Here is a 16,402-nt window from a genome sequence, read left to right as displayed (position 1 = left end):
TTCTAATTATTTTTATGTTTTAGTTAAAATATAATTATATCACTTCCACCCTTTCCTTTCCTCCTTTCACCTCCTACCAAGTTCCCTCCTCCCTCCTCCTCCCTGTCCCCCCCATTCTCAAGCTGATGTCCTCTTCTTCTCCAATCATTATTGTTACATGTATATGTAACATTATATGTGTGTGCTTATGAGTGTGTGCACAAATACATAAATACAATCTGCCGAGTCTGTTTGTCGTTGGTGTGCATATGGTTTCAAGGTTGACCATTTTGTATTGGACAACAAATTAAGAGTCTTATCCCTGGGAGACCCTGACTTTTCCTTTTTCTTTTTTTAAATTTAAATTTTATTTTATTTTATGTGTACAGGTGTTTTGCTTGCATGTATGTCTGTGAACCATTTTTGTGCCTGGTGTCCATGGAGGCAAGACGGCATCAGATCCTCTGAAACTGGAGTTGCAGGTGGTTGTGAGCTGTACTAAGGGTGCTGGGCCTTGAACCTGGGACCTCTGGAAGAGCAGTCATGCTTTTAATGGCTGAGCCACCTCTCTAGCCCCATCTAGAGTCTTTCTATCACCAACATTTGTTTTAAAATTCTGTGATTAGATATTCTGTGACATGAAACACATTTTGGAGGGAAGGTATGGGTGGCCCTTCAGGACCCCTTTCCACTTGGGGAGCCAAGAATCTGTTGTCAGGATCCCAAGGCTCTTTAGAGACAAACTCTGGGGCCTTGTCCCCATCTTTTGTCCGTTCTGTTCCCAATATTTGGGCAATAATTTTAAGAGGCTTTGCTGGGGCCTTGCTGTCTTCTTTTAAGCTCACAGTTGGGGTCCCTGGTCCCCCCACCTCAGAGGAGAAGAAAGATCTGGGCTAGAGCTTCATGTGGGGAAGAGTAGTGCTCAGTGTGTGGGAGCTTCCTTGAGATAGGAACCTGTTAACTGAATGCATTTCCATGCGGTGTGTTTCAGATCACTGGGCACCCCAATTGTGGAGCTTCGACAAGCCCCAGGGCAGGCTGTGGCATGTGAAGTTCAGGGCTGGTCAGGAGACAGGCCAGCAGGAAATGTAAAGGGGCTAGCCCGCAGAGGGGAAGTTATGAGTGGTGGAGAGTTGGGACTAGTGGGCACAGTTTGAATGGAAGTCAAAGCAAAGAGATGCCAAGGCAGGGAGATAAGACACAGGAGACAGAACCACAGAGAGACACACCTCTCCAGAGACAGCCTTAGTCTGTGCAGAATACAGGGAAACCAAACCGGAGGCCAGGGACTGAAGCCACAGGTAACACCCAACCTCCCAGGCCAATCCGAGCACTGGGTAATGCACTTCTGAGTGACCACGGCTTCTACATGACTGGACATCAGCCCTAGCATTTCCTATTCCCACGACTGGGTCGTCCAGCCTGCAGTCTCCTCCTCTGCCCATCATCACAGGAGACATCATCTGGGCCACCTTCTCTGTGCTGGTTATTGGCAGCTTTGGTGTCAACTTGCCTAGGCTGTGGGGCCCCACTATGTAGTCCAACGCCAATCTGGGTGTGGTTGTGACTCAGTATCCCGAGTCTGTGCACACCAGTTAGGTTCAAGGAAATGACCCTCCCTGGTGTGTGAGTGGGGCCCAGTCAATCAGTTGAAGGTATTCAAAGTAAAAATGAAGCTTCCAGAGAAAAATTTTCTCTCAAGACAGCAGCATTCATACCTGCCTGAGTCATAAGCCTGCTAATATGCCCTGCAAATTCCAAGCTTGCTGGCCTGACCTAGCCTTAACAGCTAATCCCACAAATCCGTCTTTTGTAAGTATTACCTGTGGATGTGTGTCTGTCTCATATTGGCTCTGTTTTCCCCAAACCAACAGAAACACACTTTTTTGAGTCTGTGAGGGCAGAGACTGTTCAGGATCCTCGGAGCTCATCTCCTGCACCCAACTACAGGTGTGGGTCCTTTCCTCCTCGCTGGTTTCATTTTCTGTTCAAAGATCCCATACTTTTCTTCTTCAGCCTACCACAGCCATGACTTTTCCTGTAGCCACCTTCTCCACACTCATGACCTTTCAAAAGCTGTAAGGGCCCAGATGGAACGGAAGCACCAGAGGAAGCTTCGGGCAGATCCGGAAGCCGGCCCTGGGCCACAGGTGAGAGACTCTGCCTGCCTTCTTAGGACATAGGCAGCTCACACCTATTGGGCCTGTGTTACGGTATTCCTCAGATCATGGTAAGAGAGCCTGTGTCGACATTTTCACAGCACCTAGAGCTGTCCAGAGAACCACAGGAAATGGTTATTTCCACCAGCTCCGTAGCAGGATGAAGAACTATGACTAGAATGCTATCGATCCATGCAGATTCTGGCTTACAAGCCACCAGGCCGAATGCTTCCCATCTTAGGCAAAGTGGGGTCTTGCTGGAGGATATACAGCCCACAGTGCCAGCAAGAGGTTCTAGGCAATGACCCAGGGAGCTGCAGGAACGCCACCTAAGGAAGGCTCAGTCTGATCCAGGGTCTTCTCCAAGGGTCGGCCTGAGAGAGTGATCTGATGTCATTCTGAGCTGCATTCCACACATGCTTGTCTACTCTCCAGGCAGGGAGATGTGGTAGTTCTACTATGCATTTATTGTGATGCTGGCTGGGAAAGGTAAGTGTTAGTTTTCCATTCCTCAAAATGGGTAATTCTCCCTAAAGGAGTTTTAAGGTGGGGCTAGATACTGGGAAGATTCCAAGTGGCAGCTAAACCTCTTGGAGCAATAGCTCAACTTAAGCTAATGACGCAGGGCCTAGAATTAGATCCATCTTGACTCAAGACCAAGTTTTACCCTCTACTAGATCAAAACTTTGGTCAAGATAGCGGTCTTGAAGGACCTTGATTCCCTCCTCTGAGAAATGAGAGTACTGAACCTACAAACAGTGTAATGAAGAAAGTATTTTGAGCCTTGAGGGTAGTAGGGATGGGCAGTGATGGCCAAGGCAGCTTCTTATCTTGGAGTTCTGCTCAAGGGATCCAGTCAGCATTTGCTGAGTAACTTGGTAAACCGCCATGGTCCTTGGCTGACTATTGCTTTTGCAAAAACAAGCAAACAAGTAACAACAACAACAAAACTCAAGAAAGAGCCTGGGAATGTAGTTCTGTTGGTAAAGTGTTTGCCTAGCATGTGCGAAGTCCCGGGTTTGAGCCTTAGCACCACATAAACTGGGTGCGATTTTAGCTTCCAGGAAGTGAAGATATTAGGGTCAGAAGTTCAAGGTCATCTTCCTCTGCAAAGTGAGTTTGGGGCCAGTCTGGATTCCATGAGACCCCTGTCTTAAAAAAATCAAAACAAACAAAAGCCAAGCAAATTAATAAACAAACCAACATCGATCACCAACCTATCACAATGGCCAGATGCCACCACACCCACCGTACCCACTGAACCTACCATACCCACAATACTCACTGTGCCCACTGTACCCATCATACCCACCATATCCGCTGTGCCGACTGTACCCACTGTGATGCCATGGTACCCACTGTATCCACCATACCCAGCTTTTGTGAGCTACAGCCTCATAAATGAGCCCACAATGTTTTCCTTTTAGCAGCCCCTTTGACATTTTCATTTTAGTATGTGAAATCTGGCTACTTGTCGTCGGGAGAGTTTATGGAAAAAGAGCTTCCAGCTGGCTTTGGGGCAGCCCATAAAAATGTCCTGAAAACTTTGCCCAGTTAGAAATGAGAAACTGCTGGCAGCCGAGCCAGTGACGCCACAGACCACGCTGAGGCCCGCTGGACTGCACTCATCAGCAAGGATCCTCCTTCATTCCTTCCCACTGCCTGGTCTAAAGGATGGGGCCCAGGAGCTGCGAAAGAGAACCCGCGGCAGAGAAACACATCCTTTACACAGACCGTCTATGATTCAGACTGTTTGAAAGGGTGTGGACCGGGAGGGAAGAGTTTCCGCAGCGTTAACTGAAGAGGCTGACGAGGACTCTTGCTCTCTGCCCCATCTCTGCCTTGTTTTGGGTTTGTCCCTTTCTGGAAGTCCTCTTTGGTCACTCTGCCTCATCAAAGATTTGTTCGGCCGTGTGACGCCTTGCCTTAGAGCCCTCCAGAGGACCTTCTTGCTTCAAGGTCCAGTTCAACCATAGCTGGCTTCAAAGTCACAGCTCTGCCTTCACCTTCCCAGTGCTGGGATTTTAGGTTTGTGCCACTCTGCCCAGCTACAAGGCTTTGTAGGATGTAGCCCTGCCCTGTCTCTGTGACTTCTCACTCTCTATCCCACCCTCGACCCAGCGGTGTCCTGAAATCTCCACTTAGAGTCTTGGACTACACCCCACCTTGGCTGGGACATACTGCCTCCTTCTTTGTGGCTGGGTATTCGCTTCCCAGACAGTCTCAGCCTCTCCTGCGGGGGAGTGGTTAGGATCCACAGGCAGGGGTGTGCACCCCGCTTGTGTACCCCTATGGGGGGCCCCACTTCTCTGTGCATCACATTTCTCACGACAGGCCCCTTGTACGGGTGATGCATGGTACAAGGTACAGCAACAGTGCTTTCTGTTGAGCTGGTCAAGGGCGTGGCCTGGGCATGGGGCTGGAGAGTGTGTGTTGAAGAGGTTCTTCTGGTGATTCTCCTGTGCAGCCATGGAGAAGGGCACTGATTGACATCTGACAGGGACGACACAGCCATTTACAGGGAGTATCGTCTCACAACCTCCGAAGCCTAATGATGTGCCCAAAGAAAACTCTTCATCCATTTGTCTGGAAGGCAGTGCTATGAGGCTGTCTAAATACTGCCCAGCCTCTCCCAGTCATCTGTCCCATCACAGCCAGCTGCAAGAAGAATGCCTGTGTACCCTCCCCCGTTTCAGTCCCAGGAGCCTGACCCGGGACACTGGTTACCTGGTGTTCTGACACACGAAACGTCCTTCCTAAGACTGGTGGCAGACTCCAGGTAGCTTGCAGAGGTGGTGAAAGGTGTTAGAGACCAATAGGACATTCACAGAACCATGGAGAGACGGAAAGTGAGGCTATAAACAATTCTTGCCCTTTGAGAATATAGGCTTCATGTTGTCAAATTTCTCCTTTTAAAAAAGATTGGCAACAAGTTGGATTTGTGTGTGTATGTGTGAAAAATTCTAACTTTTTTGTTTTGTTTTTTCAGTTTTTGGTTTTTTGAGTCAAGCTTTCTCTATATAACAGCCCTGGCTGTCCTGGAACCCACTCTGTAGACCAGGCTGGCCTCAGACTCAGAGATCCGCCTGCCTCTGCCTCCCAAGTTCTGGGATCAAAGGTGTGTGCAGCCACCACCCACTGAAAAATTCTAACTGATTAAAGCTGACAATTTAAAGCAAAGCTCAGGCCACTGACAGGCCCCTGAAGAGTGAGTGCCCTTAGCATTTGCTACAAACCTGTGCTCTGAGCTTCTGCAGATTAAACTAGAAAGAGACGTGCCTGCCTTGTGCAGCTCCAATCTCTGTCCTGAGAGCCTCCTAGGTGGGTCTGCACAGAGCAGGGCTCAGAAAACAGCCCCCAGAGGTGTGTGGCACATGCCAGCTGAAGGCTGTTTGGGGACATGACTTTTCAGGATTAGCAGTGTCTTCTTAGACTCCTGGTCTGAGGGCCTCTGAGAGTTTTCTTTTGCCTCAGTAGTAGTGTGTGGGAGTCTGGAGGCACCAGGAATTGTGCTGTGTGGGATCAAGCTTTGTCGGTTAGAAGCTCCAAGGACGATTTGTGACCTTTCCCCAGATAACGTAGGGCCCCAGGCCTGTTCTCTGAGCTCATGTCTCATCCCCGGCTTCTTTTGATCTCTCCACTTCTCCACATGGTCACGGCCGAGCCTGCAAAACTTTATTCTTTTACCTCTCCACCGAAGACACGAAGCACCTTCTGGAATAAGGCGTGCTATAAATAAATAAGCCCAGATAAATAGTGGAGCTCCAAAAAAGAAAAGCTGATGAGCAAGTGGCTATGAGAATGAGTCACCCAGGACTTCACACAGAGCAGGTGCTCAGGAAACGGGGGTGGGGGTGGGGGTGGGGGGTGGGGGTGGGGTGGGAGTGGTAAGGTGGAGGGTCGGGGAGCCTGGGTGGGGCTGGGGGGCAGGGATACTGGGTTGGGGTCCAGGGACCGTGAGTGGAAAGCAGAGGCTTACCAATGACAGACAATAGCCCTGTCACTTCCCAGTGGCCGAGCCCTCAGCCCCCTGTGTGATATCTCTGCCTCCATTTCCTCGGCTGTACAAGGGAGACAATCCCAGCCCCTGCCTCATCAGAGATGCTGGGAGGACTGATGTGATTGTGTAGGTAAAGTACCTGGTACAGGACAACCATCTAATAAGAGGCATCTTAGATTATTTTAGTAATGACCACATCCTGGCTCGTGAATATCATTCAGTCATCTAATGATGTGGTTTGTGCCCGAGTGAGCTCCAAAGTGAGGCCCACTTTTCACTTCAGTAACTAGAGTCTTGTCAAGAAATCCACAGGTATCCATATTCCCTTCACTCCTCGCCCCAGCTCTGGGTACAACAATGGAAGCTGGTAGCTCTACTAGTGTGGCTGCGCCATTACTCTCCCAGCATGCTTAGGGGCCAAAGGTGCTTCCTGTCTGACCCCTCACTTGCCCTTGGCCACTGTGTTTATCTTTGGAAGTCTCTGACAGTTTCCTGCAGGCTTCCCTGGTTCTTCTGTGGCATCATCTTTTTGAATTTTATTTTTATTTTTTTTATTTTTATTTTTTTAGATTTATTTATTTATTATGTACACAAAAGAGGGTCTCATTACAGATGGTTGTGAGCCACCATGTGGGTGCTGGGAATTGAACTCAGAACCTCCGGAAGAGCAGTTGGTGCTCTTAACCTCTGAGCCATCTCTCCAGCCCCTAAATTTAATTTTTTAAAGACTTGTTTTATTTTTAATTACGTGTCTGCATGTGAATATGTGCACGTTTATGCAAGTGCCCGAGACACCAGAGATGTACAGGTGGCCGTGAGCTGCTCGGTGTGGGCGCTCAGAACCAAATTTAAGTCTTCTCCAAGAGCAGCACTTATGCTGAACAGCTGATCCACCTCTCCAGCCCCATCTTTTTATTTTTATGTATGTTGTATGCATGCATATTTGTGTGTTCATGTTTACATATGTAGTTATATGTTGTGTGTGCATACATGTAGAGGTCAGAGACAATCCTGGATGCCATCCTCAGGAGTGCTGGCAATTTCCTTTGAGACAGGTTCTCTCACTGACCTTGGAGTTCCCCAAATAGGCTAGGCTGGTTGGACAGTGAGCCCTGGAACTCCTGCCTCCACTTCCCCAGCGCTGGGGTTACCGGCCCACACTGCGGTGCCTGGCACTTTTACCTGTGCTCTGAGGATTGAACTCGGGTTGTCATGCTTGAGAAGCAAACATTTCCCAGCTGTCCTTGGATCCCTCCAGTGTCATCTTGAACAGTGGCGGTTTCCTGGAGGTGTCCTGGGGACGATGGAGTGCATCCTCTGAGGTAGGACAGCAGTGGACAGTTAGGAAAGTCCAACTCTCTAGTGCCTCTATGGGAAGGAAACTCACCAGCCAGCCTGGTGGACAGTGGCCTGTGGACAGGGTCAGCCTACATGCCAATCATCTATGGAGAGGCACTGGTGTGCAGGACATTTCAGAGTATCTGTACCAACCTGGAGCCTGCCACACACACAGTCTCCACCCCATGAAACCACCGAGGGGCGCTTGGCACAGCCAGGGTCGGGACTGCCGGCTCTCTCAGTGGATTTCAGTTTGTGAGCATCGGCCATTCCTGTAGCAGTAGGTTTCTAAATATGGTAAGGCCATCGTGCACCCTGCCTGGCAGATGGTGGGTTCCTGTTCGTTCCTCAGACCAGCTACCCCTCTCTGTTCTCTGCTGTGGATATTGCTCTATATAAATAAAACACTGATGGCCAGTGACCAGACAGGAAGTAGGTTGCCAGGCAGGAAGTAGGTGGGACAAGGAGAGAGGAGAATTCTGGGAAGTGGAAGGCTGAGGAGAGAGACACTGCAGCCACCGCCAGGAGAAGCAGCATATGAAGACGCCGGTAAGCCACCAGCCACGTGGCAAGGTATAGATTTATAAAAATGGGTTAATTTAAGATAAAAGAACAGTTAGCAAGAAGCCTGCCACGGCCATACAGTTTATAAGTAATATAAGCGTCTGAGTGATTATTTTATATGTGGATTGTGGGACTGCGGGGCTTGGGGAACCTGGAGAGAAGCCCTCCAGCAACACCCAACCCCACGACTAGACCCAGCTACAGGGAGAAGGAACACAAAAGCTCCTGGTGTGAAAGTTAACTCCAGGTCCTGAATGTCAGCCTTCGGATGTCCCCACACTCTCTAAGGTCTGAGTAACTTTATTAAAGATTTTGAAAAAATATATACATTTAAACACTTAAATGTCTGGGTATGAATTTTTTTTTTTTATCAGACAGATGGTCTTTTATTGAAATATTCTCTCTTGTTGCTTCTTAACTAGCTGGGCATTCCACCACACCACTGTTGATGTCATCAATGATGTCATGAGGATGGTGCCCATCCACATTGCAGCCCACAGACTGTGCAGTACCCAGGATCTCTTTAATAGTTCCAGAAAGTTCTCTGGCTAAAGACTGGTGTCGCATTTGCCGGCAATGTTGACCATCTCGTCAAAAGTGATGTTTCCACTGTGTTTAATGTTCTTCTGCTTCTTTCTGTCTCTTGGTGGCTCCTTGAGGGCTTTGATGATCAGGGCAGAGGTGGAGGGCACCACCTCAATCTGGGCCTGTCTGTTCTGGATGGTCAGCTTCACTGTGATCCTCAGGCCTTTCCAGTCTCTGGTTGCTTTGGCAATGTCGTCACCAACTTTTTTTGGAGACAGAACCAGGGGGCCAATCTTGGGGGCCAAGGCAGACGTGGCGCTGACCTCACCTCCAGTGCACCTCAAGTACACGACTTTGATCTTGTTGGGGTCGAACTTGGGCGGCATGGTGGAGGCGGCTGGTGTCGGATGAACCCGGATTCGGGACGACCAAAGAGCGTTGCACCGTGGCCTCCTCCGAGCCAAAAGCCGAAAAGCTGGGTATGAAATTTTAAAAGTTCAGGTTGAAGTCAATATTAAGTCAAAAGTTGGACTACCACCACCCCACGGACACACGGACAGGCACATGGACACAAAATTTTCATTTTTCAAGTTGAACCAATTCCACAACTTCTAATAACCTTCCTAAGTTCATCTAATTTCCTGAGACAGGTGACTAACTTCATCCTATTCTTTGATGTTGGAATTAGGAGTCATTTTAAACATAGTTTACATGTTTAAATTCTAAGTCTGTACCTATCCTGAATATCATCTTGTAATTAAAAGAATAAATCCAGGAGCCACAGACTCCTTGAACAGAGAAGAAATGGGGGAACTAGAGACCCACCAAGCACACTGCAGGGCTTCTCTTCCCTTTCCTCTTCCAGCGGAGGCTCAAGTTACATTCCTTCAGAGCCTGGGGACATGCTGTCTCCAGGGCCATCTGGCCCCTTGTCTCCAGATCATCTCCCAAGAGGTGGTCTGCCCTAGGGGCAGCTGGGCGCTGGCCTGGCTGGGTGGAAGAACTTGCTGGCCACCAGAGGCTCTTGCTGCATGTGCCCCACCCCAGCAGCAGGCATTGCAGGAGCCTGGGGTCCAGAGGAATCTGTTTGGAATGTTTTCCTGCCGTAGGGTGTAGGGACACTGGCTGATGGGTCTTGCAACTAAATCCTCCTGCCCCTTAGCCGCTGGCCACCTCTGGCTGCAGAAGGGTGCATGTATTCCACTCACCTGCTGTCACCCCTCTGTACATCCTGAGCACTGGCATTAGCCTTGGACAGGGCTCCCAGAAGCATCGGGAGGATACAATGGATGAATTCCAAATAGATGCCCAACAGCAGAAGTCTTAAGGCTTCCTTCCCCTCTTCAGCCAGCATCCGTCACCTCTGCTTCAGTTAACATCCGAGGGCCTTCCAAGAGCAAGGACTTGTACACCCACTGTAAAGGCCAGAGCAACCCTGTTACCTCGTGGCTCAAGGCTCTGTTCTTCAACTTTGTCCAAGACCAAAGTGGGGTTCAGAGCTAGCAATATGACTGTTCCAAGGTCACACAGCAAGGAGTACGGTGAGGCCTGAGTCCAGGGAGGACTTTTAACTCAGTGCTCATTCCACAATAATGTAAGGAGGGAGAGAGCCCTCCCAATCCATCTGCTCTGACATGAATGATTTCCCTCCCTGGAAGCCCAGTAGTAACCAAGATGCAGAAGGCTAGGAACTGGCCCCTTAAGGGAACAAGGCAAAGACACCAGCATTAAGCTTGCCTCTGCTCCCACCATCCAGGGTTTTAGGGAATGTGATCGCTGCGTGTGTTTATGTAATTGCTAAGTGGCACCTTAATGTAATTATTTGAATGGCTTTGTTGAAGTCCAATTTACTTAGTGTAAAGGAAGACTAGACCTTACTTTGAATTATGATTTATTTTGTACATTTAAAAACAAATTCACATTTAGAAATCATATCATGTGAGGGAAAATAATCTTCTAGACTGAATCGTTAGGATTTACTGCAAAGGACTGACTTGATTGAGGGGTCTACTGAGGCCAGTAGGTGTACACCCCCCCCCCATCCCTCGCAGGTAGTGGGCAAGGCCAGCTGCCAGCTCCCGCTCACAAGTTGACTTTTTTCTTCAGGGAATCTCAGTTTGGTTTCTAGCACCTGCTAACAGATCAACTAGGATAATCCTTTAATTAAACCAGCCAATTATAAGCAGTAATTACATCCACAAAATCCCTTTTCAGTCACACCTGATGATGGCTGAATTACTGGAGATCACAACAAAGCCCGGTTGATCGGTCAAATTAACCAGGGCATAGGTGAAGCTGTCACCTCCTGAGTCTACTGTGATGTGCAAGAGACAGGGAGACAGGCCCCCTGGAGACTGGAGGCTGAGGCTTATGGGGCGGGCAGTGCCGTGCTGAGGGAGGCCTTGAGATGGGGCCGGCCTGGGCAGCTGAAGCCACAGTAGCAGCCTGTGTTTGTTTCTCAGCTTCTTGATACAATAACTTAATCCTGTGACATCCCTAAACAGCCTTGGCTTCAGTCTGCAGGTTATAAAAACAGGTACTATTGTTTTATCAGCCACTGGATGTTTACCGAGTGGCTGGGGGTGTAGCTCGGTGGTAGAACATGTATCAGCACACGTGAGACCCTGGATTCAATCCCCAGCACAAACACAAACACATGCTTTTACTGCCTGTGTCCTGTTCTACACACTGGTGCTTGGGAGGCCCCAGCGAGGTAGCAGCAATGGCTATACCAAATTGTTTCCTCTGCTGGGCCCGGGGCTGAGAACTTTATGTAGATCAGTATGCCTCACCTCACACCAAGCCTGTAGGGGAGCACATCTGTGACCCCATTTTACATAAAAGGCTCACTCATGAGCATCCCTGCCCATGGCCAGTGAGATGGCTTGGCAGTGAAAGCGTTTGCACGCCGCAAGCTTCCTCCATGTTGCTTGCTAGCTCTTGTCTTGCTTAGAATACTTCCCTAGGGCTGAGGGTGTGGTGGGCAAACACTTAGTACACTGGGGACCCTGGGTTCAAGCTCTGTCACTGCAAACAATCAAAACAAAAAGACTCTCCAAGGCACACAATGCTCACCCCTCTGCCCCTGGAGAAGCTCGTGTGGGACCCCAAAGCAGCTGGCATTGGGTGGGCAGACCTACAGCTTCAGCCCTGCCAAGAGCCACGCTGCTGGAGGGAGGCTCCAGGTAGCTGGCTTCATTTGAAGATCTAGCTCTGCCACATCTGAGCCTGCAGGAATTTCAGTTTCATTATCCACAAATAGGGACTGTGGTCCTTATCCTATACTTGCTCCTAGGCCCAGAAAGGCCCCAGAACCATTGAACTGACCTCTTCTAAGATCCCGTTGGCAGGGATATGGCAGCTGAATTACACTCAGCAAAGCTCCAGAGCCAGCTGTGCTGAGCCAGTGGGTGAGAGCTAAAAATAACCTTCACTCTTACAGGGACACTGGGCTGGCCCAGAGGCAGATGGGAGGGGGGAGGGGGAGGGGGTGGAGACACTCACCCACCACCAGGACTCCACACCTGCCGGGGATGTGTGTTTAGGGGGATCCCCATCCTCAGCTCTGCAGAGCTGGCCACAGGCCACCTGGGGAGGGGAGAGCCTGCTCCTTCTGGCCAAGGCGATGGAAAGAGTCCTCTAGCATGGTTGGGTGTCACGCTCATGTGGACTACGGATGTGTTTCTAAGTTTCCTAGAAATCTAATCTAACCCGAATGTTGAAATCATTTTAGCATGCCAGCCACATGAGATGTCAATGAGATAAGCGAAATTCTCCCTTGCTATAAAGTCTGTGTTGCAGGATTTCAGCACTTCTCGACGGGGTGCAGCTACAATTCAAGGGATGCGTTCATTTCCTGTGGCTGCTGGAACCACAGACACAGCGCTCAAAGCCACACTCTCCTCCCGAGGAGACTCACAGGGTCAGCCCCGCGTGATGGTGGTCCTTGTGTTTCCCAGGCTTGGGGCCTCTCTCCACGTCAAGATGCATCCACCTAACAGAAGTTCCTACTGTCGCCTCCTGCTGTGTCTGTCATTATTTTACCTTCTCTGCCTTGGGCTCTTCTGATTCTTGTTATAATCTCCTTGGTGATGACCTTGGGCCCCTGGGCAATCCAAGATATTCCATCTAATGAAGATATTTAACTTAATTACATCTGCAAAACCCATTTTGCCATATAACACATTTTTATGTCCATTTCTGAGCACATGGAGGGCTTTCTTCAGCCTGCCTTACTGCTTTATGGCCAGATGTATTAGTGACCACCATACCAGGCAGGGTAGCTCCAGGGCCAAAGGTGAGAGTATAATCAGACTCCTGCTGAGTCCAAAGATCAGTGACAGACTAACTGTGGGCCACAGGGCAAGTTACTTCATATCCAGACAAGACTATACTTGTCTTCCCTGAGAAACTGATAATCTGTGCAGACTAGGGTGCTATCAGAAAAAAGGTGACGTGATGATTGTCTGCAAAGGGAGCTATTCTGGCTGGCGTGTGTGTGTGTGTGTGTGTGTGTGTGTGTGTGTGTGTGTGTGTGTGTGTGTTAGGAGACCTGAGTTCTGGCAATGTGTGGTGGGGCTCAGTAGACCTCACAAGGCTTAGTGGCCTCATTTAATAGATGAGAAAACTGAGGTGGAGTGAAAAACTGGCTTGTGATAGGTTGGTGCTCAAGGCCGTGGTCTATCACCACCCACCTGGCCGAAGTGCAGAGTCCAGAGAAAGCCAGAGACTGTCCTAACCTACAGCAGAAGAAAACAGCACAAACATGCTCTGAGGGCCTTGGCTTGGGTTGCCCTTTCACCCCCACTACAAGGTCTGTGTGGGGCATGCACTCCCCAGGACAGTGGTTGCCGGGGGGAGCTTGTGTTTCAAGTAGGTTCCATCTTACTGCTGGGCCGGGGACTTCTCCAGAGATGGATCTGTGCTTGCAAGTGAGAGTATGGAAAGACACTCTCCACACCAAGTGACGCCAGAAGCCAGAAGGCTCCTGGCTGCACCAGGAAGGCAGGCCGTGGTCAGAGCGCCTAGGCCCACAGTGGCTGGGCCCTTTTGGAGGAGATGCTTCCCAGAGTGGGCCCCTCACTGCCTCCAAGCTCTTTCCTTAAAACCTCTGCAGGGGTCCTGTGTGGGAAGATGGTTCAGTTGGTAAAGAGCAAGTGCAGGGACCCGAGGTCAGTCCCCAGCAACTCCGTAAGCAGCCGGGAGTGCTGGTGCTGGCTTGAAATCCTAGCACTGCAGAGAACTGAGGAGTGGATTCCTTGTTGCTAGCCAGCCTCGCTGAATCTGTGAGCTCCAGGTCACCATGAGAGACCCTGTCTCAAAAAGCAAGGTGATGCCTCCTGAGGAAAAACACTCAAGGTTGACCTCTGGCCTCCACCCATGTGCATGAGCAGTCCCTACAAGCACCTTCACATACATGTACATTTATGTACACACACACACACACACACACACACACACACACACACACACACACACGAGAGAGAGAGAGAGAGAGAGAGAGAGAGAGAGAGAGAGAGAGACAGACAGACAGACAGACAGACAGACAGACACAGAGAGACAGAGACAGAGAGATACAGAGAGAGACAGGGAGAGAAAGAGAGACAGGGAGGAGGGGGAGGGAGCACCTCTGCTAACTCTTCAAAGTATAGTCCATGCCCAGTGGTGGCGCACACCTTTTATCCCAGCACTCGGGAGGCAGAGGCAGGTGGATCTCTGTGAGTTCAAGGCCAGCCTGGGCTACAGAGAGAGTTCCAGGACAGCCAAGGCTGTTACACAAAGAAACCCTGTCTTGAAAAACCAAAAAAGAAAAAAACAAACAAAAAAACAACTAAAAATGAAGAGTATAGTCCTTGTTGCTGTGGGGAATGGATCCAACTACTCCATTGGCTTGTGGGAGACCGAGGGCCACAGGCAGGGTAGGAAAATGACTCAGCTGACCTCCTCCCTGCCCATCAGAGAGGGGAGGAAAAGCTACTAACTTGGTAGGTGGCCTGGCCCAGCGTCTGCCCCACTCTGGATCTTGCTGTTGCTCTTGGGTGGGAACTGGCCGGTTATGTTAGCACTGCACCTCTTGGACTTTCCCAGAAGGAAAAGGCTTTGAGACCAGCGGGGCTTGAGGAAAGGACCCAACAGAATGCCAGTGGCCCAGGTGACTGTACGTCTCCCGCTGTGCTCCATAAATCCCATCTGTGCCACATGCATGCACTCTGCTTAAACACATACATGTGTGTGCATGCATGCCCCAGATGTGGAGGCAAATGAAATCCAGCTCCTGGCACAGAGTCAGTAGGGGATCCCACCCAAGAAGCCTCCCCCAAAGGCAGAGCTGCAAGCAAGAGGCGCCTCTACTGGAGAGGGAGCCTGAAGGGCTGGCGGCTGTTCCAGGAGCACGCCACTTCCCATGTGACTCCCTACCACTCACCTCATCCCCAGAAGGGTACCACAGTGGGCCGGAAGCCTCTGACCACGGAGGCAGAGGTCTGCCTATTGCCTGCTTGCCTTTGAGAAAATTATCTGACCTCTCTGAGTTTTTTTCTTCCATCTATAAAATACAGTTTTCAAAAGACAAGAAAACTTACTAAAATATTCCCAGCGGTGCTCGCTAGTCTCTGGGATCATGGTGACTTTTCTTTCTGCCCAGGACTACTTTTATAGCTTTTCTATGAGTGTTTCTCATCTGTGAAGAACCTCCAGGTTAAAGGCATGGATCACAGGTGTTCCCACTTCCCATCATTCTCTGTGGGTCACCTGTGGACATGACAGTGCGGCCTATGAGCACATGTTTTCAGGTCCAGCTGCTTGTTTCCTGGGCCACTGTGGGGTTGGCATTGCCCTGCAGAGTCAGCCCTCAGGCTCGGTGCCTTCCAAGGGTTGATGAAGATGCATCCTTGCAGTGGGCTGCAAGTGTGGCTGGAAGGAAACCTGGTGGGTGGAGGGAAACGGGCACCAACGATGGGGCTTGCAATGCCAGCGCCGTGCCGTGGTTGCTCTGGTTAGCTTCCCCATCTGTAAATGGGCACAAGCCTGTGCACCTCAGTGGGGTTTGTGAGGACCCCGGGAAACAGGATTTACCAGCAGCTTGCCTCCCAGACCCCTGAATCATTTAGAAGAGATAAGCACAGGGCTTCTCTGCAAGATAAATGATCTGTTTAAACCATTGTCTCATCCTGCTAACAGGCTGAGGCCCTGCAGGTGCCAACAGCCCAGCATTTGATGTTTTCTGTGTCCTGGCCAGGTGGCCTGTCTATGCTTTGCCTGGTCCAGCCTTTCTGCACCCCCTCCAGCCTTTGGTCACCCAGCTGCTGCTTTCAGCCAAGACACATCCTATCCTTCCAAGGCTGTTCTCTCCTCCACACCCAGATCTTCTCCATTTTAACGTATTTCAGGCTGGTTTAAAGCTCACTTCTTCTGTGAAGCCCTCCCTGATTTGTCCAGTGGATTCTATGCGTTTCCCATCATGCTCCACTATCCTGCTGGCTTCTCCCAGAGAGCTAGACAATTCAGGAGAGTGGCTTGCATGTCTTGCTATTTCCTCAACAGGGTCTAGGCAGAGATGATACACACAGCTGCCCATAATGCTTTGCTGGAAGCACAGTGCCTCTTACACTGTGTGAGGACAACATCTCTTCCCATCAGAAGTGAGCCAATAAAGATGTGGGGACGTAGCTGAGCAGAGCGCTTGTCCATAGTGCAGGAAGCCGTGGTCCCCAGCACCTCATGGGACCAGCACTTGGGAGCTACAGGCAGGAGAATCAGGAATTCAAAGTCATCTTTGACTATAGAGTAAGTTTGAAACCAGTCTGGGCTAACTGAGATGAGAGAGAGAGAGAGAAAG

At 50.0% G+C, this 16,402-nt stretch overlaps 1 pseudogene; it reads right to left on the bottom strand.

Moving 5' to 3' along the window:
- Positions 1 to 8,397: 8,397 nt before the first annotated feature.
- Positions 8,398 to 9,058, bottom strand: LOC114704681 (annotated as a pseudogene).
- Between the last annotated feature and the right edge of the window lie 7,344 nt (positions 9,059 to 16,402).

This window comes from Peromyscus leucopus, chromosome 4 (genome assembly GCF_004664715.2).
Source record: "Peromyscus leucopus breed LL Stock chromosome 4, UCI_PerLeu_2.1, whole genome shotgun sequence".
Classification (NCBI taxonomy): domain Eukaryota; kingdom Metazoa; phylum Chordata; class Mammalia; order Rodentia; family Cricetidae; genus Peromyscus; species Peromyscus leucopus.
The sequence above is the reverse complement of the archived record's forward strand: the minus strand, read 5'-3'. Positions and strand labels throughout refer to the sequence as shown.